The 18,873-nt window shown below is 41.8% G+C and overlaps 39 non-coding genes across 39 annotated transcripts; 1 reads left to right on the top strand and 38 right to left on the bottom strand.

Annotated features, from left to right (window-relative positions):
- Positions 1–244: 244 nt before the first annotated feature.
- On the bottom strand, positions 245–328 carry TRNAL-UAA (transfer RNA leucine (anticodon UAA)). The gene has a single exon. It is a non-coding gene; the product is annotated as a tRNA-Leu (tRNA).
- Positions 329–477: 149 nt separating this feature from the next.
- On the bottom strand, positions 478–561 carry TRNAL-UAA (transfer RNA leucine (anticodon UAA)). Its single transcript has one exon. It is a non-coding gene; the product is annotated as a tRNA-Leu (tRNA).
- Positions 562–949: 388 nt separating this feature from the next.
- On the bottom strand, positions 950–1,033 carry TRNAL-UAA (transfer RNA leucine (anticodon UAA)). Its single transcript has one exon. It is a non-coding gene; the product is annotated as a tRNA-Leu (tRNA).
- A 380-nt stretch (positions 1,034–1,413) lies between these two features.
- Positions 1,414–1,497, bottom strand: TRNAL-UAA (transfer RNA leucine (anticodon UAA)). The gene has a single exon. It is a non-coding gene; the product is annotated as a tRNA-Leu (tRNA).
- A 153-nt stretch (positions 1,498–1,650) lies between these two features.
- TRNAL-UAA (transfer RNA leucine (anticodon UAA)) lies at positions 1,651–1,734 on the bottom strand. The gene has a single exon. It is a non-coding gene; the product is annotated as a tRNA-Leu (tRNA).
- A 153-nt stretch (positions 1,735–1,887) lies between these two features.
- Positions 1,888–1,971, bottom strand: TRNAL-UAA (transfer RNA leucine (anticodon UAA)). The gene has a single exon. It is a non-coding gene; the product is annotated as a tRNA-Leu (tRNA).
- Positions 1,972–3,195: 1,224 nt separating this feature from the next.
- On the bottom strand, positions 3,196–3,279 carry TRNAL-UAA (transfer RNA leucine (anticodon UAA)). Its single transcript has one exon. It is a non-coding gene; the product is annotated as a tRNA-Leu (tRNA).
- Positions 3,280–3,667: 388 nt separating this feature from the next.
- Positions 3,668–3,751, bottom strand: TRNAL-UAA (transfer RNA leucine (anticodon UAA)). The gene has a single exon. It is a non-coding gene; the product is annotated as a tRNA-Leu (tRNA).
- A 380-nt stretch (positions 3,752–4,131) lies between these two features.
- On the bottom strand, positions 4,132–4,215 carry TRNAL-UAA (transfer RNA leucine (anticodon UAA)). Its single transcript has one exon. It is a non-coding gene; the product is annotated as a tRNA-Leu (tRNA).
- Positions 4,216–4,368: 153 nt separating this feature from the next.
- On the bottom strand, positions 4,369–4,452 carry TRNAL-UAA (transfer RNA leucine (anticodon UAA)). Its single transcript has one exon. It is a non-coding gene; the product is annotated as a tRNA-Leu (tRNA).
- Positions 4,453–4,605: 153 nt separating this feature from the next.
- TRNAL-UAA (transfer RNA leucine (anticodon UAA)) lies at positions 4,606–4,689 on the bottom strand. Its single transcript has one exon. It is a non-coding gene; the product is annotated as a tRNA-Leu (tRNA).
- A 986-nt stretch (positions 4,690–5,675) lies between these two features.
- On the bottom strand, positions 5,676–5,759 carry TRNAL-UAA (transfer RNA leucine (anticodon UAA)). The gene has a single exon. It is a non-coding gene; the product is annotated as a tRNA-Leu (tRNA).
- A 153-nt stretch (positions 5,760–5,912) lies between these two features.
- TRNAL-UAA (transfer RNA leucine (anticodon UAA)) lies at positions 5,913–5,996 on the bottom strand. The gene has a single exon. It is a non-coding gene; the product is annotated as a tRNA-Leu (tRNA).
- A 388-nt stretch (positions 5,997–6,384) lies between these two features.
- TRNAL-UAA (transfer RNA leucine (anticodon UAA)) lies at positions 6,385–6,468 on the bottom strand. The gene has a single exon. It is a non-coding gene; the product is annotated as a tRNA-Leu (tRNA).
- Positions 6,469–6,848: 380 nt separating this feature from the next.
- On the bottom strand, positions 6,849–6,932 carry TRNAL-UAA (transfer RNA leucine (anticodon UAA)). Its single transcript has one exon. It is a non-coding gene; the product is annotated as a tRNA-Leu (tRNA).
- Positions 6,933–7,085: 153 nt separating this feature from the next.
- On the bottom strand, positions 7,086–7,169 carry TRNAL-UAA (transfer RNA leucine (anticodon UAA)). Its single transcript has one exon. It is a non-coding gene; the product is annotated as a tRNA-Leu (tRNA).
- A 153-nt stretch (positions 7,170–7,322) lies between these two features.
- TRNAL-UAA (transfer RNA leucine (anticodon UAA)) lies at positions 7,323–7,406 on the bottom strand. The gene has a single exon. It is a non-coding gene; the product is annotated as a tRNA-Leu (tRNA).
- Positions 7,407–8,393: 987 nt separating this feature from the next.
- Positions 8,394–8,477, bottom strand: TRNAL-UAA (transfer RNA leucine (anticodon UAA)). The gene has a single exon. It is a non-coding gene; the product is annotated as a tRNA-Leu (tRNA).
- Positions 8,478–8,630: 153 nt separating this feature from the next.
- TRNAL-UAA (transfer RNA leucine (anticodon UAA)) lies at positions 8,631–8,714 on the bottom strand. Its single transcript has one exon. It is a non-coding gene; the product is annotated as a tRNA-Leu (tRNA).
- A 1,664-nt stretch (positions 8,715–10,378) lies between these two features.
- On the bottom strand, positions 10,379–10,462 carry TRNAL-UAA (transfer RNA leucine (anticodon UAA)). Its single transcript has one exon. It is a non-coding gene; the product is annotated as a tRNA-Leu (tRNA).
- A 143-nt stretch (positions 10,463–10,605) lies between these two features.
- Positions 10,606–10,689, bottom strand: TRNAL-UAA (transfer RNA leucine (anticodon UAA)). The gene has a single exon. It is a non-coding gene; the product is annotated as a tRNA-Leu (tRNA).
- Positions 10,690–10,839: 150 nt separating this feature from the next.
- TRNAF-AAA (transfer RNA phenylalanine (anticodon AAA)) lies at positions 10,840–10,923 on the bottom strand. The gene has a single exon. It is a non-coding gene; the product is annotated as a tRNA-Phe (tRNA).
- Positions 10,924–11,076: 153 nt separating this feature from the next.
- TRNAL-UAA (transfer RNA leucine (anticodon UAA)) lies at positions 11,077–11,160 on the bottom strand. Its single transcript has one exon. It is a non-coding gene; the product is annotated as a tRNA-Leu (tRNA).
- Positions 11,161–11,312: 152 nt separating this feature from the next.
- TRNAL-UAA (transfer RNA leucine (anticodon UAA)) lies at positions 11,313–11,396 on the bottom strand. Its single transcript has one exon. It is a non-coding gene; the product is annotated as a tRNA-Leu (tRNA).
- An 852-nt stretch (positions 11,397–12,248) lies between these two features.
- On the bottom strand, positions 12,249–12,332 carry TRNAL-UAA (transfer RNA leucine (anticodon UAA)). The gene has a single exon. It is a non-coding gene; the product is annotated as a tRNA-Leu (tRNA).
- A 153-nt stretch (positions 12,333–12,485) lies between these two features.
- TRNAL-UAA (transfer RNA leucine (anticodon UAA)) lies at positions 12,486–12,569 on the bottom strand. Its single transcript has one exon. It is a non-coding gene; the product is annotated as a tRNA-Leu (tRNA).
- A 152-nt stretch (positions 12,570–12,721) lies between these two features.
- On the bottom strand, positions 12,722–12,805 carry TRNAL-UAA (transfer RNA leucine (anticodon UAA)). Its single transcript has one exon. It is a non-coding gene; the product is annotated as a tRNA-Leu (tRNA).
- Positions 12,806–13,648: 843 nt separating this feature from the next.
- TRNAL-UAA (transfer RNA leucine (anticodon UAA)) lies at positions 13,649–13,732 on the bottom strand. Its single transcript has one exon. It is a non-coding gene; the product is annotated as a tRNA-Leu (tRNA).
- Positions 13,733–13,884: 152 nt separating this feature from the next.
- On the bottom strand, positions 13,885–13,968 carry TRNAL-UAA (transfer RNA leucine (anticodon UAA)). The gene has a single exon. It is a non-coding gene; the product is annotated as a tRNA-Leu (tRNA).
- Positions 13,969–14,111: 143 nt separating this feature from the next.
- On the bottom strand, positions 14,112–14,195 carry TRNAL-UAA (transfer RNA leucine (anticodon UAA)). Its single transcript has one exon. It is a non-coding gene; the product is annotated as a tRNA-Leu (tRNA).
- Positions 14,196–14,338: 143 nt separating this feature from the next.
- On the bottom strand, positions 14,339–14,422 carry TRNAL-UAA (transfer RNA leucine (anticodon UAA)). The gene has a single exon. It is a non-coding gene; the product is annotated as a tRNA-Leu (tRNA).
- Positions 14,423–14,575: 153 nt separating this feature from the next.
- On the bottom strand, positions 14,576–14,659 carry TRNAL-UAA (transfer RNA leucine (anticodon UAA)). Its single transcript has one exon. It is a non-coding gene; the product is annotated as a tRNA-Leu (tRNA).
- A 623-nt stretch (positions 14,660–15,282) lies between these two features.
- Positions 15,283–15,366, bottom strand: TRNAL-UAA (transfer RNA leucine (anticodon UAA)). Its single transcript has one exon. It is a non-coding gene; the product is annotated as a tRNA-Leu (tRNA).
- A 153-nt stretch (positions 15,367–15,519) lies between these two features.
- TRNAL-UAA (transfer RNA leucine (anticodon UAA)) lies at positions 15,520–15,603 on the bottom strand. The gene has a single exon. It is a non-coding gene; the product is annotated as a tRNA-Leu (tRNA).
- A 380-nt stretch (positions 15,604–15,983) lies between these two features.
- On the bottom strand, positions 15,984–16,067 carry TRNAL-UAA (transfer RNA leucine (anticodon UAA)). Its single transcript has one exon. It is a non-coding gene; the product is annotated as a tRNA-Leu (tRNA).
- Positions 16,068–16,220: 153 nt separating this feature from the next.
- On the bottom strand, positions 16,221–16,304 carry TRNAL-UAA (transfer RNA leucine (anticodon UAA)). Its single transcript has one exon. It is a non-coding gene; the product is annotated as a tRNA-Leu (tRNA).
- A 389-nt stretch (positions 16,305–16,693) lies between these two features.
- Positions 16,694–16,777, bottom strand: TRNAL-UAA (transfer RNA leucine (anticodon UAA)). The gene has a single exon. It is a non-coding gene; the product is annotated as a tRNA-Leu (tRNA).
- A 380-nt stretch (positions 16,778–17,157) lies between these two features.
- TRNAL-UAA (transfer RNA leucine (anticodon UAA)) lies at positions 17,158–17,241 on the bottom strand. The gene has a single exon. It is a non-coding gene; the product is annotated as a tRNA-Leu (tRNA).
- A 588-nt stretch (positions 17,242–17,829) lies between these two features.
- Positions 17,830–17,902, top strand: TRNAV-CAC (transfer RNA valine (anticodon CAC)). Its single transcript has one exon. It is a non-coding gene; the product is annotated as a tRNA-Val (tRNA).
- The last annotated feature ends 971 nt before the right edge of the window (positions 17,903–18,873 follow it).

Genomic DNA, 18,873 nt, shown 5'->3' with positions numbered 1-18,873 from the left:
GCTCAAATTTTCTACGAGAGGTGGCACTGGCGTAATGATTTTGGTTAATAACCGTGACGTTCGCGGATCCCATTGCCCTCTACATTATGGAAGCTAGCGTCCGAGACTACTTTGTCATCTGCTCCTGGTATAACACCAAAATACCTCTCAGAATTCTAAGCTCCATAAAGCCACTCCCTAATTGCCCTACTAGAGAAGCCTTTCCTGAGTATGTGATATATGTTTTTAAAATGAAACAATTCGTTGTCAGAAGTGGGGTTCGAACCCACGCCCTCATACGAGGATCAGAGATTAAATCTGACACCTTAGACCACTCGGCCATCCTGACACGCTTTCCAACGTTTTCCTTGAAAAGCTATAGTATAACCCCAAAATACCTCTCAGAATTCTAAGCTCCATAAAGCCACTCCCTAGTTGCCATACTAAAGAAGCCTTTCCTGAGTATGTGATATATGTTTTTAAAATGAAACAATTCGTTGTCAGAAGTGGGGTTCGAACCCACGCCCTCATACGAGGATCAGAGCTTAAATCAGACGCCTTAGACCACTCGGCCATCCTGACACGCTGTTAGCCGTTTTCCTTGAAATGAAGCGATAGTACAGCTCCGAAATACCTCTCCGAATTCTATGCTCCCTAAAGCTACTCACTCGTTGCCATACTAGAGAAGCCTTTCCTGAGTATGAGATATATGTTTTTAAAATGAAACAATTCGTTGTCAGAAGTGGGGTTCGAAACCACGCCCTCATACGAGGATCAGAGCTTAAATCTGACGCCTTAGACCACTCGGCCATCCTGACACGCTGTTAGCCGTTTTCCTTGAAATGAAGCGATAGTACAGCTCCGAAATACCTCTCCGAATTCTATGCTACATAAAGCTACTCACTCGTTGCCATACTAGAGAAGCCTTTCCTGAGTATGAGATATATGTTATTAAAATGAAAAAATTCGTTGTCAGAAGTGGGGTTCGAACCCACGCCCTCATACGAGGATCAGAGCTTAAATCTGACGCCTTAGACCTCTCGGCCATCCTGACACGCGTTCCAACGTTTTCCTTGAAAATGAATCTATAGTATAACCTCAAAATACCTCTCAGAATTCTAAGCTCCATAAAGCCACTCCCTAGTTGCCATACTAGAGAAGCCTTTCCTGAGTATGTGATATATGTTTTTAAAATGAAACAATTCGTTGTCAGAAGTGGGGTTCGAACCCACGCCCTCATACACGGATCAGAGCTTAAATCTGAATCCTTAGACCCCTCGGCCATCCTGACACGCTTTCCTTGAAAATGAATCTATACTATAACCCCAAAATACCTCTCGGAATTCTAAGCTCCATAAAGCTACTCACTCGTTGCCATACTAGAGAAGCCTTTCCTGAGTATGAGATATATGTTATTTAAATGAAAAATTTCGTTGTCAGAAGTGGGATTCGAACCCACGCCCTCATACGAGGATCAGAGCTTAAATCTGACGCCTTAGACCGCTCGGCCATCCTGACACGCTTTCCAACGTTTTCCTTGAAAATGAATCTATAGTATAACCTCAAAATACCTCTCAGAATTCTAAGCTCCATAAAGCCAATCCCTAGTTGCCATACTAGAGAAGCCTTTCCTGAGTATGTGATATATGTTTTTAAAATGAAACAATTCGTTGTCAGAAGTGGGGTTCGAACCCACGCCCTCATACGAGGATCAGAGCTTAAATCTGACGCCTTAGACAACTCGGCCATCCTGACACGCTCTTAAACGTTTTCCTTGAAAATGAAGCTATAGTACAGCTCCGAAATACCTCTCGGAATTCTATGCTCCATAACGCTACTCACTCTTTGCCATACTAGAGAAGCCTTTCCTGAGTATGAGATATATGTTGTTAAAATGAAAAAATTTGATGTCAGAAGTGGGATTCGAACCCACGCTCTCATACGAGGATCAGAGCTTAAATCTGACGCCTTATACCACTCGGCCATCCTGACACGCTTTCCAACGTTTTCCTTGAAAATGAATCTATAGTATAACCAGGAGCAGATGACAAAGGAGTCTCGGACGCTAGCTTCCACAATTTAGAGGGCAATGGGACCCGCGTACGTCACAGCTGTAGCGGCATCGTTTGCCATAGAGGCGCTATCAGACATTATAGCAGACGATGCTTTTGGTTTACTATATCTGGCACCAAAGTCTGCTGGGAATTTTTTTTTGTAATAACGGACTAACGGTGGATACTGAGGTTCTTCTTACCCGATCGCGACATAAATATACACAATATAATTACTTTATTCAAACAGCTGTAATCGTTGGTATTAAGATAAAAGATAAGACTACATTATGTGACCTTAAAGGTAGGAATTAATTGACTGCTACAAGAGGTTGGAAACGAAATCACTGTCTCTTACTTTTTGGGTTTTAAAAGATCGTGAGTGATTTCTTTCCCAACCTCTTGTAGCTACCATTTAATTGAAGAAGAAATTTAGAAAAATTTGGCACTGAAACACATTTTAGTTTATTAATAGTGTACATACGTTACTCGCTGTAATCAATTTTAGTCTAAAAAAATATTAAAAAGCCGTTGAAATCCATTTTTTAACTCTTAATACTCGTTAAGCCTAGGCTAATTATAAGCAGACAATACGTATTTTTAAAGAGAGGCTCCAGAGTCCAGACGCGATTTCCCTGATCTCCTTTCGAGACTTTGCAGCCACGCTATTGGTGGGAAAATAATGCTCAAATTTTCTACGAGAGGTGGCACTGGCGTAATGATTTTGGTTAATAACCGTGACGTTCGCGGATCCCATTGCCCTCTACATTATGGAAGCTAGCGTCCGAGACTACTTTGTCATCTGCTCCTGGTATAACACCAAAATACCTCTCAGAATTCTAAGCTCCATAAAGCCACTCCCTAATTGCCCTACTAGAGAAGCCTTTCCTGAGTATGTAATATATGTTTTTAAAATGAAACAATTCGTTGTCAGAAGTGGGGTTCGAACCCACGCCCTCATACGAGGATCAGAGATTAAATTTGACACCTTAGACCACTCGGCCATCCTGACACGCTTTCCAACGTTTTCCTTGAAAATGAATCTATAGTATAACCCCAAAATACCTCTCAGAATTCTAAGCTCCATAAAGCCACTCCCTAGTTGCCATACTAAAGAAGCCTTTCCTGAGTATGTGATATATGTTTTTAAAATGAAACAATTCGTTGTCAGAAGTGGGGTTCGAACCCACGCCCTCATACGAGGATCAGAGCTTAAATCAGACGCCTTAGACCACTCGGCCATCCTGACACGCTGTTAGCCGTTTTCCTTGAAATGAAGCGATAGTACAGCTCCGAAATACCTCTCCGAATTCTATGCTCCCTAAAGCTACTCACTCGTTGCCATACTAGAGAAGCCTTTCCTGAGTATGAGATATATGTTTTTAAAATGAAACAATTCGTTGTCAGAAGTGGGGTTCGAAACCACGCCCTCATACGAGGATCAGAGCTTAAATCTGACGCCTTAGACCACTCGGCCATCCTGACACGCTGTTAGCCGTTTTCCTTGAAATGAAGCGATAGTACAGCTCCGAAATACCTCTCCGAATTCTATGCTACATAAAGCTACTCACTCGTTGCCATACTAGAGAAGCCTTTCCTGAGTATGAGATATATGTTATTAAAATGAAAAAATTCGTTGTCAGAAGTGGGGTTCGAACCCACGCCCTCATACGAGGATCAGAGCTTAAATCTGACGCCTTAGACCTCTCGGCCATCCTGACACGCGTTCCAACGTTTTCCTTGAAAATGAATCTATAGTATAACCTCAAAATACCTCTCAGAATTCTAAGCTCCATAAAGCCACTCCCTAGTTGCCATACTAGAGAAGCCTTTCCTGAGTATGTGATATATGTTTTTAAAATGAAACAATTCGTTGTCAGAAGTGGGGTTCGAACCCACGCCCTCATACACGGATCAGAGCTTAAATCTGAATCCTTAGACCCCTCGGCCATCCTGACACGCTTTCCTTGAAAATGAATCTATACTATAACCCCAAAATACCTCTCGGAATTCTAAGCTCCATAAAGCTACTCACTCGTTGCCATACTAGAGAAGCCTTTCCTGAGTATGAGATATATGTTATTTAAATGAAAAATTTCGTTGTCAGAAGTGGGATTCGAACCCACGCCCTCATACGAGGATCAGAGCTTAAATCTGACGCCTTAGACCGCTCGGCCATCCTGACACGCTTTCCAACGTTTTCCTTGAAAATGAATCTATAGTATAACCTCAAAATACCTCTCAGAATTCTAAGCTCCATAAAGCCACTCCCTAGTTGCCATACTAGAGAAGCCTTTCCTGAGTATGTGATATATGTTTTTAAAATGAAACAATTCGTTGTCAGAAGTGGGGTTCGAACCCACGCCCTCATACGAGGATCAGAGCTTAAATCTGACGCCTTAGACAACTCGGCCATCCTGACACGCTCTTAAACGTTTTCCTTGAAAATGAAGCTATAGTACAGCTCCGAAATACCTCTCGGAATTCTATGCTCCATAACGCTACTCACTCTTTGCCATACTAGAGAAGCCTTTCCTGAGTATGAGATATATGTTGTTAAAATGAAAAAAATTGATGTCAGAAGTGGGATTCGAACCCACGCTCTCATACGAGGATCAGAGCTTAAATCTGACGCCTTATACCACTCGGCCATCCTGACACGCTTTCCAACGTTTTCCTTGAAAATGAATCTATAGTATAACCAGGAGCAGATGACAAAGGAGTCTCGGACGCTAGCTTCCACAATTTAGAGGGCAATGGGACCCGCGTACGTCACAGCTGTAGCGGCATCGTTTGCCATAGAGGCGCTATCAGACATTATAGCAGACGATGCTTTTGGTTTACTATATCTGGCACCAAAGTCTGCTGGGAATTTTTTTTTGTAATAACGGACTAACGGTGGATACTGAGGTTCTTCTTACCCGATCGCGACATAAATATACACAATATAATTACTTTATTCAAACAGCTGTAATCGTTGGTATTAAGATAAAAGATAAGACTACATTATGTGACCTTAAAGGTAGGAATTAATTGACTGCTACAAGAGGTTGGAAACGAAATCACTGTCTCTTACTTTTTGGGTTTTAAAAGATCGTGAGTGATTTCTTTCCCAACCTCTTGTAGCTACCATTTAATTGAAGAAGAAATTTAGAAAAATTTGGCACTGAAACACATTTAGTTTATTAATAGTGTACATACGTTACTCGCTGTAATCAATTTTAGTCTAAAAAAATATTAAAAAGCCGTTGAAATCCATTTTTTAACTCTTAATACTCGTTAAGCCTAGGCTAATTATAAGCAGACAATAGGTATTTTTAAAGAGAGGCTCCAGAGTCCAGACGCGATTTCCCTGATCTCCTTTCGAGACTTTGCAGCCACGCTATTGGTGGGAAAATAATGCTCAAATTTTCTACGAGAGGTGGCACTGGCGTAATGATTTTGGTTAATAACCGTGACGTTCGCGGATCCCATTGCCCTCTACATTATGGAAGCTAGCGTCCGAGACTACTTTGTCATCTGCTCCTGGTATAACACCAAAATACCTCTCAGAATTCTAAGCTCCATAAAGCCACTGCCTAATTGCCCTACTAGAGAAGCCTTTCCTGAGTATGTAATATATGTTTTTAAAATGAAACAATTCGTTGTCAGAAGTGGGGTTCGAACCCACGCCCTCATACGAGGATCAGAGATTAAATCTGACACCTTAGACCACTCGGCCATCCTGACACGCTTTCCAACGTTTTCCTTGAAAATGAATCTATAGTATAACCCCAAAATACCTCTCAGAATTCTAAGCTCCATAAAGCCACTCCCTAGTTGCCATACTAAAGAAGCCTTTCCTGAGTATGTGATATATGTTTTTAAAATGAAACAATTCGTTGTCAGAAGTGGGGTTCGAACCCACGCCCTCATACGAGGATCAGAGCTTAAATCAGACGCCTTAGACCACTCGGCCATCCTGACACGCTGTTAGCCGTTTTCCTTGAAATGAAGCGATAGTACAGCTCCGAAATACCTCTCCGAATTCTATGCTCCCTAAAGCTACTCACTCGTTGCCATACTAGAGAAGCCTTTCCTGAGTATGAGATATATGTTTTTAAAATGAAACAATTCGTTGTCAGAAGTGGGGTTCGAAACCACGCCCTCATACGAGGATCAGAGCTTAAATCTGACGCCTTAGACCACTCGGCCATCCTGACACGCTGTTAGCCGTTTTCCTTGAAATGAAGCGATAGTACAGCTCCGAAATACCTCTCCGAATTCTATGCTACATAAAGCTACTCACTCGTTGCCATACTAGAGAAGCCTTTCCTGAGTATGAGATATATGTTATTAAAATGAAAAAATTCGTTGTCAGAAGTGGGGTTCGAACCCACGCCCTCATACGAGGATCAGAGCTTAAATCTGACGCCTTAGACCTCTCGGCCATCCTGACACGCGTTCCAACGTTTTCCTTGAAAATGAATCTATAGTATAACCTCAAAATACCTCTCAGAATTCTAAGCTCCATAAAGCCACTCCCTAGTTGCCATACTAGAGAAGCCTTTCCTGAGTATGTGATATATGTTTTTAAAATGAAACAATTCGTTGTCAGAAGTGGGGTTCGAACCCACGCCCTCATACACGGATCAGAGCTTAAATCTGAATCCTTAGACCCCTCGGCCATCCTGACACGCTTTCCTTGAAAATGAATCTATACTATAACCCCAAAATACCTCTCGGAATTCTAAGCTCCATAAAGCTACTCACTCGTTGCCATACTAGAGAAGCCTTTCCTGAGTATGAGATATATGTTATTTAAATGAAAAATTTCGTTGTCAGAAGTGGGATTCGAACCCACGCCCTCATACGAGGATCAGAGCTTAAATCTGACGCCTTAGACCGCTCGGCCATCCTGACACGCTTTCCAACGTTTTCCTTGAAAATGAATCTATAGTATAACCTCAAAATACCTCTCAGAATTCTAAGCTCCATAAAGCCACTCCCTAGTTGCCATACTAGAGAAGCCTTTCCTGATTATGTGATATATGTTTTTAAAATGAAACAATTCGTTGTCAGAAGTGGGGTTCGAACCCACGCCCTCATACGAGGATCAGAGCTTAAATCTGACGCCTTAGACAACTCGGCCATCCTGACACGCTCTTAAACGTTTTCCTTGAAAATGAAGCTATAGTACAGCTCCGAAATACCTCTCGGAATTCTATGCTCCATAACGCTACTCACTCTTTGCCATACTAGAGAAGCCTTTCCTGAGTATGAGATATATGTTGTTAAAATGAAAAAAATTGATGTCAGAAGTGGGATTCGAACCCACGCTCTCATACGAGGATCAGAGCTTAAATCTGACGCCTTATACCACTCGGCCATCCTGACACGCTTTCCAACGTTTTCCTTGAAAATGAATCTATAGTATAACCAGGAGCAGATGACAAAGGAGTCTCGGACGCTAGCTTCCACAATTTAGAGGGCAATGGGACCCGCGTACGTCACAGCTGTAGCGGCATCGTTTGCCATAGAGGCGCTATCAGACATTATAGCAGACGATGCTTTTGGTTTACTATATCTGGCACCAAAGTCTGCTGGGAATTTTTTTTTGTAATAACGGACTAACGGTGGATACTGAGGTTCTTCTTACCCGATCGCGACATAAATATACACAATATAATTACTTTATTCAAACAGCTGTAATCGTTGGTATTAAGATAAAAGATAAGACTACATTATGTGACCTTAAAGGTAGGAATTAATTGACTGCTACAAGAGGTTGGAAACGAAATCACTGTCTCTTACTTTTTGGGTTTTAAAAGATCGTGAGTGATTTCTTTCCCAACCTCTTGTAGCTACCATTTAATTGAAGAAGAAATTTAGAAAAATTTGGCACTGAAACACATTTTAGTTTATTAATAGTGTACATACGTTACTCGCTGTAATCAATTTTAGTCTAAAAAAATATTAAAAAGCCGTTGAAATCCATTTTTTAACTCTTAATACTCGTTAAGCCTAGGCTAATTATAAGCAGACAATACGTATTTTTAAAGAGAGGCTCCAGAGTCCAGACGCGATTTCCCTGATCTCCTTTCGAGACTTTGCAGCCACGCTATTGGTGGGAAAATAATGCTCAAATTTTCTACGAGAGGTGGCACTGGCGTAATGATTTTGGTTAATAACCGTGACGTTCGCGGATCCCATTGCCCTCTACATTATGGAAGCTAGCGTCCGAGACTACTTTGTCATCTGCTCCTGGTATAACACCAAAATACCTCTCAGAATTCTAAGCTCCATAAAGCCACTCCCTAATTGCCCTACTAGAGAAGCCTTTCCTGAGTATGTGATATATGTTTTTAAAATGAAACAATTCGTTGTCAGAAGTGGGGTTCGAACCCACGCCCTCATACGAGGATCAGAGATTAAATCTGACACCTTAGACCACTCGGCCATCCTGACACGCTTTCCAACGTTTTCCTTGAAAATGAATCTATAGTATAACCCCAAAATACCTCTCAGAATTCTAAGCTCCATAAAGCCACTCCCTAGTTGCCATACTAAAGAAGCCTTTCCTGAGTATGTGATATATGTTTTTAAAATAAAACAATTCGTTGTCAGAAGTGGGGTTCGAACCCACGCCCTCATACGAGGATCAGAGCTTAAATCAGACGCCTTAGACCACTCGGCCATCCTGACACGCTGTTAGCCGTTTTCCTTGAAATGAAGCGATAGTACAGCTCCGAAGTACCTCTCCGAATTCTATGCTCCCTAAAGCTACTCACTCGTTGCCATACTAGAGAAGCCTTTCCTGAGTATGAGATATATGTTTTTAAAATGAAACAATTCGTTGTCAGAAGTGGGGTTCGAAACCACGCCCTCATACGAGGATCAGAGCTTAAATCTGACGCCTTAGACCACTCGGCCATCCTGACACGCTGTTAGCCGTTTTCCTTGAAATGAAGCGATAGTACAGCTCCGAAATACCTCTCCGAATTAGGACTGTTCACGAGCCGAGCTGAGCGAGCTTTTTAAAAGCTCGGCTCGGCTCGAGTCAAAAAAACGGCGGCTCGGCTCGAGTCGAGCCGAGCTGGGTCTTGGCTCGGCTCGAGCTCGGCTCGGCTCGAAAATGATCGAGCCGAGCCGAGCTGGCTCGATTAACATATACATGTTTTAAAAAAATTGCTACTACCAACGTCAAACTTGAGAATGACTATAAATGCCATCCCATGTTTAGGAATGTAGTGGTTCAGTAAAACCCGCTCTTTAAAATATGCTCAAGGTTAGAGACGAGAGATTTTTCCCACGCTTTATTTCCTGTAAAAATACAACGGAACGCTAATGGTGGAGAGAATAAAGACTAAAAGGAAAGCACTATATCAGTGACTAAGCTCGCGAGCCGGCTCGCGAGTCGGCTCGGCTCGATGCCTATTGGCTCGGCTCGGCTCGACCATAAAAAAGCTCGCTCGTTAATTAATCGAGCCGCAAAAGTGGCGGCTCGGCTCGGCTCGAACTCGGCTCGCTCGTCACGAGCCCGAGCTGGCTCGAGCTCGTGAACAGTCCTACTCCGAATTCTATGCTACATAAAGCTACTCACTCGTTGCCATACTAGAGAAGCCTTTCCTGAGTATGAGATATATGTTATTAAAATGAAAAAATTCGTTGTCAGAAGTGGGGTTCGAACCCACGCCCTCATACGAGGATCAGAGCTTAAATCTGACGCCTAAGACCTCTCGGCCATCCTGACACGCGTTCCAACGTTTTCCTTGAAAATGAATCTATAGTATAACCTCAAAATACCTCTCAGAATTCTAAGCTCCATAAAGCCACTCCCTAGTTGCCATACTAAAGAAGCCTTTCCTGAGTATGTGATATATGTTTTTAAAATGAAACAATTCGTTGTCAGAAGTGGGGTTCGAACCCACGCCCTCATACACGGATCAGAGCTTAAAACTGAATCCTTAGACCCCTCGGCCATCCTGACACGCTTTCCTTGAAAATGAATCTATACTATAACCCCAAAATACCTCTCGGAATTCTAAGCTCCATAAAGCTACTCACTCGTTGCCATACTAGAGAAGCCTTTCCTGAGTATGAGATATATGTTTTTAAAATGAAACAATTCGTTGTCAGAAGTGGGGTTCGAACCCACGTTCCATACGAGGATCAGAGCTTAAATCTGACGCCTTAGACCTCTCGGCCATCCTGACACGCGTTCCAACGTTTTCCTTGAAAATGAATCTATAGTATAACCTCAAAATACCTCTCAGAATTCTAAGCTCCATAAAGCCACTCCCTAGTTGCCATACTAAAGAAGCCTTTCCTGAGTATGTGATATATGTTTTTAAAATGAAAAAATTCGTTGTCAGAAGTGGGGTTCGAACCCACGCCCTCACACGAGGATCAGAGCTTAAATCTGACGCCTTAGACCACTCGGCCATCCTGACACGCTTTCCTTGAAAATGAATCTATACTATAACCCCAAAATACCTCTCGGAATTCTAAGCTCCATAAAGCTAATCACTCGTTGCCATACTAAAGAAGCCTTTCCTGAGTATGTGATATATGTTTTTAAAATGAAACAATTCGTTGACAGAAGTGGGGTTCGAACCCACGCCCTCATACGAGGATCAGAGCTTAAATCTGACGCCTTAGACCACTCGGCCATCCTGACACGCTGTTGGCCGTTTTCCTTGAAATGAAGCGATAGTACAGCTCCGAAATACCTCTCGGAATTCTAAGCTCCATAAAGCCACTCCCTAGTTGCCATACTAGAGAAGCCTTTCCTGAGTATGATATATGTTATTAAAATGAAAAAATTCGTTGTCAGAAGCGGGGTTCGAACCCACGCCCTCATATGCGGATCAGAGCTTTCATCTGACGCCTTAGAACACTCGGCCATCCTGACACGCTCTTAAACGTTTTCCTTGAAAATGAAGCTATAGTACAGCTCCGAAATACCACTCGGAATTCTATGCTCCATAACGCTAGTCACTCTTTGCCATACTAGAGAAGCCTTTCCTGAGTATGAGATATATGTTTTTAAAATGAAACAATTCGTTGTCAGAAGTGGGGTTCGAACCCACGCCCTCGTACGAAGATCAGAGCTTAAATCTGACGCCTTAGACCACTCGGCCATCCTGACACGCTGTTAGCCGTTTTCCTTGAAATGAAGCGATAGTACAGCTCCGAAATACCTCTCCGAATTCTATGCTCCATAAAGCTACTCACTCGTTGCCATACTAGAGAAGCCTTTCCTGAGTATGAGATATATGTTATTAAAATGAAAAAATTCGTTGTCAGAAGTGGGGTTCGAACCCACGCCCTCATACGAGGATCAGAAGTTAAATCTGACGCCTTAGACCACTCGGCCATCCTGACACGCTTTCCAACGTTTTCCTTGAAAATGAATCTATAGTATAACCTCAAAATACCTCTCAGAATTCTAAGCTCCATAAAGCCACTCCCTAGTTGCCATACTAGAGAAGCCTTTCCTGAGTATGTGATATATGTTTTTAAAATGAAACAATTCGTTGTCAGAAGTGGGGTTCGAACCCACGCCCTCATACGCGGATCAGAGCTTAAATCTGAATCCTTAGACCACTCGGCCATCCTGACACGCTTTACTTGAAAATGAATCTATACTATAACCCCAAAATACCTCTCGGAATTCTAAGCTCCATAAAGCTACTCACTCGTTGCCATACTAGAGAAGCCTTTCCTGAGTATGAGATATATGTTATATAAATGAAAAATTTCGTTGTCAGAAGTGGGATTCGAACCCACGCCCTCATACGAGGATCAGAGCTTAAATGTGACGCCTTAGACCACTCGGCCATCCTGACACGCTTTCCAACGTTTTCCTTGAAAATGAATCTATAGTATAACCCCAAAATACCTCTCAGAATTCTAAGCTCCATAAAGCCACTCCCTAGTTTCCATACTAGAGAAGCCTTTCCTCAGTATGTGATATATGTTTTTAAAATGAAACAATTCGTTGTCAGAAGTGGGGTTCGAACCCACGCCCTCATTCGAGGATCAGAGCTTAAATCTACGCCTTAGACAACTCGGCCATCCTGACACGCTCTTAAACGTTTTCCTTGAAAATGAAGCTATAGTACAGCTCCGAAATACCTCTCGGAATTCTATGCTCCATAACGCTACTCACTCTTTGCCATACTAGAGAAGCCTTTCCTGAGTATGAGATATATGTTGTTAAAATGAAAAAATCGATGTCAGAAGTGGGATTCGAACCCACGCTCTCATACGAGAATCAGAGCTTAAATCTGACGCCTTATACCACTCGGCCATCCTGACACGCTTTCCAACGTTTTCCTTGAAAATGAATCTATAGTATAACCTCAAAATACCTCTCAGAATTCTAAGCTCCATAAAGCCACTCCCTAGTTGCCATACTAGAGAAGCCTTTCCTGAGTATGTGATATATGTTTTTAAAATGAAACAATTCGTTGTCAGAAGTGGGGTTCGAACCCACGCCCTCATACGAGGATCAGAGCTTAAATCTGACGCCTTAGACCACTCGGCCATCCTGACACGCTTTTAGCCGTTTTCCTTGAAATGAAGCGATAGTACAGCTCCGAAATACCTCTCCGAATTCTATGCTCCATAAAGCTACTCACTCGTTGCCATACTAGAGAAGCCTTTCCTGAGTATGAGATATATGTTATTAAAATGAAAAAATTCGTTGTCAGAAGTGGGGTTCGAACCCACGCCCTCATACGAGGATCAGAGCTTAAATCTGACGCCTTAGACCAATCGGCCATCCTGACACGCTTTCCTTGAAAATGAATCTATACTATAACCCCAAAATACCTCTCGGAATTCTAAGCTCCATAAAGCTACTCACTCGTTGCCATACTAGAGAAGCCTTTCCTGAGTATGAGATATATGTTATATAAATGAAAAATTTCGTTGTCAGAAGTGGGATTCGAACCCACGCCCTCATACGAGGATCAGAGCTTAAATGTGACGCCTTAGACCACTCGGCCATCCTGACACGCTTTCCAACGTTTTCCTTGAAAATGAATCTATAGTATAACCCCAAAATACCTCTCAGAATTCTAAGCTCCATAAAGCCACTCCCTAGTTTCCATACTAGAGAAGCCTTTCCTGAGTATGTGATATATGTTTTTAAAATGAAACAATTCGTTGTCAGAAGTGGGATTCAAACCCACGCCCTCATACGAGGATCAGAGCTTAAATCTACGCCTTAGACAACTCGGCCATCCTGACACGCTCTTAAACGTTTTCCTTGAAAATGAAGCTATAGTACAGCTCCGAAATACCTCTCGGAATTCTATGCTCCATAACGCTACTCACTCTTTGCCATACTAGAGAAGCCTTTCCTGAGTATGAGATATATGTTGTTAAAATGAAAAAATCGATGTCAGAAGTGGGATTCGAACCCACGCTCTCATACGAGAATCAGAGCTTAAATCTGACGCCTTATACCACTCGGCCATCCTGCCACGCTTTCCTTGAAAATGAATCTATACTATAACCCCAAAATACCTCTCGGAATTCTAAGCTCCATAAAGCTACTCACTCGTTGCCATACTAGAGAAGCCTTTCCTGAGTTTTGAGATATATGTTTTTAAAATGAAACAATTCGTTGTCAGAAGTGGGGTTCGAACCCACGCCCTCATACGAGGATCAGAGCTTAAATCTGACGCCTTAGACCACTCGGCCATCCTGACAGGCTTTTAGCCGTTTTCCTTGAAATGAAGCGATAGTACAGCTCCGAAATACCTCTCCGAATTCTATGCTCCATAAAGCTACTCACTCGTTGCCATACTAGAGAAGCCTTTCCTGAGTATGAGATATATGTTATTAAAATGAAAAAATTCGTTGTCAGAAGTGGGGTTCGAACCCACGCCCTCATACGAGGATCAGAGCTTAAATCTGACGCCTTAGACCAATCGGCCATCCTGACACGCTTTCCTTTAAAATGAATCTATACTATAACCCCAAAATACCTCTCGGAATTCTAAGCTCCATAAAGCTAATCACTCGTTGCCATACTAGAGAAGCCTTTCCTGAGTATGAGATATATGTTATTAAAATGAAAAAATTCGTTGTCAGAAGTGGGGTTCGAACCCACGCCCTCATACGAGGATCAGAGCTTAAATCTGACGCCTTAGACCAATCGGCCATCCTGACACGCTTTCCTTGAAAATGAATCTATACTATAACCCCAAAATACCTCTCGGAATTCTAAGCTCCATAAAGCTAATCACTCGTTGCCATACTAGAGAAGCCTTTCCTGAGTATGAGATATATGTTATTAAAATGAAAAAATTCGTTGTCAGAAGTGGGGTTCGAACCCACGCCCTCATACGAGGATCAGAGCTTAAATCTGACGCCTTAGACCACTCGGCCATCCTGACACGCTTTCCAACGCTTTCCTTGAAAATGCATCTATAGTATAACCCCAAAATACCTCTCAGAATTCTAAGCTCCATAAAGCCACTCCCTAGTTGCCATACTAGAGAAGCCTTTCCTGAGTATGTGATATATGTTTTTAAAATGAAACAATTCGTTGTCAGAAGTGGGGTTCGAACCCACGCCCTCATACGAGGATCAGAGCTTAAATCTGACGCCTTAGACCACTCGGCCATCCTGACACGCTGTTAGCCGTTTTCCTTGAAATAAAGCGATAGTACAGCTCCGAAATACCTCTCGGAATTCTATGCTCCATAAAGCTACTCACTCGTTGCCATACTAGAGAAGCCTTTCCTGAGTATGATATATGTTATTAAAATGAAAAAATTCGTTGTCAGAAGTGGGGTTCGAACCCACGCCCTCATACGCGGATCAGAGCTTAAATCTGACGCCTTAGAACACTCGGCCATCCTGACACGCTCTTAAACGTTTTCCTTGAAAATGAAGCTATAGTACAGCTCCGAAATACCTCTCGGAATTCTATGCTCCATAACGCTAGTCACTCTTTGCCATACTAGAGAAGCCTTTCCTGAGTATGAGATATATGTTTTTAAAATGAAACAATTGGTTGTCAGAAGTGGGGTTCGAAACCACGCCCTCATACGAGGATCAGAGCTTAAATCTGACGCCTTAGACCACTCGGCCATCCTGACACGCTGTTAGCCGTTTTCCTTGAAATGAAGCGATAGTACAGCTCCGAAATACCTCTCCGAATTCTATGCTCCATAAAGCTACTCACTCGTTGCCATACTAGAGAAGCCTTTCCTGAGTATGAGATATATGTTATTAAAATGAAAAAATTCGTTGTCAGAAGTGGGGTTCGAACCCACGCCCTCATACGAGGATCAGAGCTTAAATCTGACGCCTTAGACCACTCGGCCATCCTGACACGCTTTCCAACGTTTTCCTTGAAAATGAATCTATAGTATAACCTCAAAATACCTCTCAGAATTCTAAGCTCCATAAAGCCACTCCCTAGTTGCCATACTAGAGAAGCCTTTCCTGAGTATGTGATATATGTTTTTAAAATGAAACAATTCGTTGTCAGAAGTGGGGTTCGAACCCACGCCCTCATACGAGGATCAGAGCTTAAATCTGACGCCTTAGACAACTCGGCCATCCTGACACGCTCTTAAACGTTTTCCTTGAAAATGAAGCTATAGTACAGCTCCGAAATACCTCTCGGAATTCTATGCTCCATAACGCTACTCACTCTTTGCCATACTAGAGAAGCCTTTCCTGAGTATGAGATATATGTTGTTAAAATGAAAAAATTCGATGTCAGAAGTGGGATTCGAACCCACGCTCTCATACGAGGATCAGGGCTTAAATCTGACGCCTTATACCACTCGGCCATCCTGACACGCTTTCCTTGAAAATGAATCTATACTATAACCCCAAAATACCTCTCGGAATTCTAAGCTCCATAAAGCTACTCACTCGTTGCCATATTAGAGAAGCCTTTCCTGAGTATGAGATATATGTTATTAAAATGAAAAATTTCGTTGTCAGAAGTGGGGTTCGAACCCACGCCCTCATACGAGGATCAGAGCTTAAATCTGACGCCTTAGACCACTCGGCCATCCTGACACGCTTTCCAACGTTTTCCTTGAAAATGCATCTATAGTATAACCTCAAAATACCTCTCAGAATTCTAAGCTCCATAAAGCCACTCCCTATTTGCCATACTAGAGTAGCCTTTCCTGAGTATGTGATATATGTTTTTAAAATGAAACAATTCGTTGTCAGAAGTGGGGTTCGAACCCACGCCCTCATACGAGGATCAGAGCTTAAATCTGACGCCTTAGACCACTCGGCGATCCTGACACGCTGTTAGCCGTTTTCCTTGAAAATGAAGCTATAGTACAGCTCCGAAATACCTCTCGGAATTCTATGCTCCATAACGCTAGTCACTCTTTGCCATACTAGAGAAGCCTTTCCTGAGTATGAGATATATGTTTTTAAAATGAAACAATTGGTTGTCAGAAGTGGGGTTCGAAACCACGCCCTCATACGAGGATCAGAGATTAAATCTGACGCCTTAGACCACTCGGCCATCCTGACACGCTGTTAGCCGTTTTCCTTGAAATGAAGCGATAGTACAGCTCCGAAATACCTCTCCGAATTCTATGCTCCATAAAGCTACTCACTCGTTGCCATACTAGAGAAGCCTTTCCTGAGTATGAGATATATGTTATTAAAATGAAAAATTTCGTTGTCAGAAGTGGGGTTCGAACCCACGCCCTCATACGAGGATCAGAGCTTAAATCTGACGCCTTAGACCACTCGGCCATCCTGACACGCTTTCCAACGTTTTCCTTGAAAATGAATCTATAGTATAACCTCAAAATACCTCTCAGAATTCTAAGCTCCATAAAGCCACTCCCTAGTTGCCATTCTAGAGAAGCCTTTCCTGAGTATGTGATATATGTTTTTAAAATGAAACAATTCGTTGTCAGAAGTGTGGTTCGAACCCACGCCCTCAAACGCGGATCAGAGCTTAAATCTGAATCCTTAGACCACTCGGCCATCCTGACACGCTTTCCTTGAAAATGAATCTATACTATAACCCCAAAATACCTCTCGGAATTCTAAGCTCCATAAAGCTACTCACTCGTTGCCATACTAGAGAAGCCTTTCCTGAGTATGAGATATATGTTATTTAAGTGAAAAATTTCGTTGTCAGAAGTGGGATTCGAACCCACGCCCTCATACGAGGATCAGAGCTTAAATCTGACGCCTTAGACCACTCGGCCATCCTGACACGCTTTCCAACGTTTTCCTTGAAAATGAATCTATAGTATAACCTCAAAATACCTCTCAGAATTCTAAGCTCCATAAAGCCACTCCCTAGTTGCCATACTAGAGAAGCCTTTCCTGAGTATTCTACAGGGCCGGTAGGCCCTTGTAGATATGACTTGATACCGTTTTGTAACGTTAAAGTAATATTCACCCGCTTTTGCTAATTTCCTATGGAGATTAACATGGGTTTTTCGTGATTTTTCCCCACCGATAACTTAAAAACCACAGCGAAGATACTTTTCGGAATTATCTTAAATTAACAATTAAGTATTCAGGGTGTGCTATCGGCCAGCTTGATCAAAACAATTAAGTCTAAGTATTTTAATTTTACTTAATTACAGAAGTACGGCTTTGACCATTGTGATTGGACATAATAATTAGCTAGATCTCTTGGAAAACTCAGTGTTATTACGTATATGTAGTGTGGTGGTTATCACGTCCGCTTCACACGCGGAAGGTCCCAGGTTCGAGCCCTGGAAGAAACATGTATTGACCATCGTGATTGGACATAAGAATTAGCTAGATCTCTTGGAAAACTCAGTGCTACCACGTGTCTATGGTGCAGTGGTTATCACGTCCGCTTCACACGCGGAAGGTCCCAGGTTCAAGCCCTGGTAGATACATGTTTTGACCATCTTGATTGGGTGCTTGAATTAGCTAGATCTCTTGGAAAACTCAGTATTACCACGTATTTATGGTGTAGTGGTTATCACGTCCGCTTCACACACGGAAAGTCCCAGGTTCGAGCCCATGTAGATACATGTTTTAACCATCGTGATTGGACATAATAATTAGTTAGATCTCTTGGAAAACTTAGACTTACCACGTGTCTGTGGTGTAGTGGTTATAATAAATATTTAACAATTATTTCACTTCACTTGGTTTAATAATGTGACATAGGTAGCATACTTTTTCCCTACTTTTAAAACCATTAAACTAAGTAATATTAGAAGTTCAACAGATTGTCAAAAAAAAGATGCTAAAAGCCACTGTAAATGGTGCTTAAATGCCTAATATTTCCTTAATACTTCCAAATAATATTAGTAAATGGCGTGAACTGATCATAGAAATTTGGTTAATGTACACCCTAAATGATGTCTTTTTTGGCACTGGAAAAAACAGCATATATGGTGTTTGAATGCACCATTATATTTTAGAGTGCAAATGTATGACGGTAAAGCAAACATAATTATTCAAAATTTAATTACATTAAGACTGAAGTGACAGATATTATATAAAAACGTCTTGGTTTGGACCAAGGCCGAAAAAACAAACGATATGTGTGAGGTTTATCAATTGACTGAAGTTCAGATATTGAAATTTTTTTCTAGTTATTTTTATCCACTCAATCCTTAATCAAAATTTAATTCAATCATCTGATTTTACTGTTAATCGATCTAGTCCCTCTAAATTAATTGAAAAAATTACATATCTACGCTTTTTCAAGAACAATTAATTTCATGATAAAATGTTTTCGGAAAATGTAATTGTTCTTGAAAAAGCGTAGATATGTAATTTTTCAATTAATTTAGAGGGACTAGATCGATTAACAGTAAAATCAGTTGATTGAATTAAATATTGATTAAGAATTGAG

Source organism: Phalangium opilio, unplaced genomic scaffold, assembly GCF_054372755.1.
Source record: "Phalangium opilio isolate 3A_F unplaced genomic scaffold, DU_Popi_V2 ptg000217l_1, whole genome shotgun sequence".
Lineage (NCBI taxonomy): Eukaryota > Metazoa > Arthropoda > Arachnida > Opiliones > Phalangiidae > Phalangium > Phalangium opilio.
Note: the sequence above shows the minus strand (reverse complement) of the source record. Positions and strands in the feature narration are given on the sequence as shown.